Source organism: Solanum tuberosum, unplaced genomic scaffold (genome assembly GCF_000226075.1).
Source record: "Solanum tuberosum cultivar DM 1-3 516 R44 unplaced genomic scaffold, SolTub_3.0 scf00561, whole genome shotgun sequence".
Taxonomy (NCBI): domain Eukaryota; kingdom Viridiplantae; phylum Streptophyta; class Magnoliopsida; order Solanales; family Solanaceae; genus Solanum; species Solanum tuberosum.
In genome coordinates this window covers 70,832-73,792 of record NW_006239552.1, presented here as the reverse complement: position 1 = coordinate 73,792, position 2,961 = coordinate 70,832, and positions in this window count along the sequence as shown.

The window sequence follows — 2,961 nt, the reverse complement described above, 5'->3', positions numbered from 1 at the left end:
AAAAAAAATTGACTGATTCTTAAAATTAAATCGTGATAATTGACAACATAAAATTGTTCAAAAATGTTGTATGTGGGTAGTCTTATTGTGTCTTGAATAGCGTCAAAGAAAGTACATGTTTGTGATAAAAAAAAACTTATTCCTTTATCCACGCAAACAATCGCTTCAAAAATTTCGTTATTAGCCCCAAAACATACCATTTATGTTATTGGGCCCGTGCATAGCACGGGCAACAAAATCTAGTTTAAATATAAAATCCAGAATACATTTGAAAATGAAAAATTTATAAAAGTGAAAAAAGAATTTTGGGTGTTTTCAAATTCCAAATAAAACTTTAAATTGTTTATCGAATTTATTGACCAAACGTTGATAAATTTCAAATAAAGTAAAAAATTATCTAAGATAGAATTAGTATATTTTTATATTTCGTTGTGGGTGGGTGTAGTACTACTGAAAACATCAAGGACCCCCAAAAAAATTGTCTCACTTCAAATAAAGTGGTAATTACTGTAATTAATATCTATTAATCGTGAGTTAATTACTCTTTGACACGTGTCAAAATCAAATGGAACAAGAAATTTATACTTATTATTAAGAGTAAAATTAAATAAAAAAAATTTCAATACAGATGGAAGAAGTATGGAGTAGAATCTTGATTATTGTAAGAAAAAGATAATTAAAGCAAGTATGGAGGATGATTAAATTAGAGCTTAATTAATTAAGACGTGCCTAGAGGAATCCTTTTGCTTTTTACATTTCTATAATTATGTATTACTACATTTAATTAAAAAAAATTAGTGTAGTGGTGGAAGGTTTAAGTATTATATATTGCCACCAAAAGTGAAATAATCTTGATTTATATTGTTCCCTCCACTCCAAACATCATGCATTTAATTTATCAAAGCATCTTCTATTATTATCCAAAGTTTAAATTTAATTATGGTTTATAAATTAATTAATGTCTGCCTTGGATCTTTTCATCTGTACAAAAGATTTGTTTTCAGGTAATCAAATGATGGTCTCTAGGGTTATTTATATGTTTATAGTACATTCACTTTCATTTCTTTAACTAATTGATAATTAACTACTTATTGTTTATTTTATACTATTTCTTTGTCTTCCTCCTCTCTTTTTTTTCTTTTTTTTTTTGGCTTTTAAGTATCTGAATTTAAAGTGTACTGCCCCGATTAATTCAAATTCACAATATTATAAGTTCACTAATGAATAATGTTCCTAATATCTAGTGTCGAAGTCAAGATTTTTACAAGAATATTTAAAATTTAACGTATATGTATACATAATAAATTTTGATCTATAAATATCTAATTTATATTTGATATTATAATTTTTCGCTCTTAATAAAATTTCTGACTTCGCGATAAAATAGAACGTCATTTAATTAGATGGGGTATTCCATGTATGTCACATATAACCTAACAAATATCTAATTTAGGTATTATTAGAGCAATAGTCAAAGAAGGGAACAGTTGAGAATTTGACTGTCGTTTTCGAATATTCACCTGCTTTAATATTTATGTTCTAAATAAAAGTATGATTAAATCAAGAAAATAAAAATAGTATAGTATATATACACGAAAAGATATCCAATAGAAATAATATATATTCTCTTCACATGCATATTAAATTAAAGGGAAAATTGGTGAATATATTGTTTAATTTTGTGATTTAAAATGAATATATTACTCATTGATAAAGTAGTACATTTATTCTTCATAGTTTAACAAATTGTGCATATTTATCATTTTCGTTAACCGACCTATATTTACTGAATTAAAAAAAGAGAGCTTAAATCTGTTTTTTCTTTAATTCAAACAATATCATGTGACTTTTAAAAAATTATCTCACTCATTCTTTTTATCCCTTCAAACCAGACCTAGACTCGACTCAAATGAAAAGAATACAATTCCTCTTCTAATCAGTCATAAAATAAATTTGGATCGGATTTAAATATAATAGAGATTCCAATTTTCTTTTTTGTTTGGACGGGTCTGGAGGTGTAAATAAAATGACTAGGGTGATTTTTTTTAAAAGCCACGTGACATTCTAAATTTAAAAAAATGTGTTTTAGGTTATATTTTATAATTCAGTGTCTTTACGAAAAAGGTAAGTATGCACCATTTGTTAGACGACAAGAGAATGTATGTATCATTTATAAAAACAATGAAAGTATGTACCATTTTTTTAGCGATGTGTAATATTCACTCTAAATCACAAACCTGAGAAATATATTTGGCTCTTTTCCCTTATACGATACCACTAAGCAAGTGACAAAATATATATACATGCAGAATCAACTTTTGAGTTTCTTGGTTTTAAATTCTAAAAGGGACAATCTAGCTAAGTATATTGTTTATACATATTAAATGAATTTTTCAAATATAAATACAAGATTTTGGCTAAAACGGTACTGAATTCAATCGAATCCGTAGCTTTCTCCCAAAGTCCGCCCTTAAATATGAGAAAATTTTGGTTTTAGAATTCAGCATTATTAGGACAGCTTCTTGATTTTATTTTTAAAAAACTTTGCACTATGAAGTGGATGATTTTAATGCCAACTACCATGATTGTGAAATATCTTTGGTAATAATAAAATCTATATTTAGCAGGTCTAAGGTTTATAGTGAAAGTTACTAGACAATAGCGTATGTATGGGCATGACTGGCCAAAGTGCAATAGTTAATATTTTGCATGCTATAATTATGTAGTATTTCACTACTATGTATTATTATTATTATTATTTATAGTAAAGTAAAAGAAAAAGTGATTCAAGGTTGAAGAGTAAAGTAGTCATAGTAGTAATGTTTGATTAAACATTTCTTGCAAAGTGTGTGGAATAAAGCTGTTTTTTTTTTTTTAATGATGAAAAGTTTTATTGTACTACTATTTGTTATTTCACCATTTTCTTTGTTCTTTGTTCTTCTTGCCCCTTCAACCCCCCCC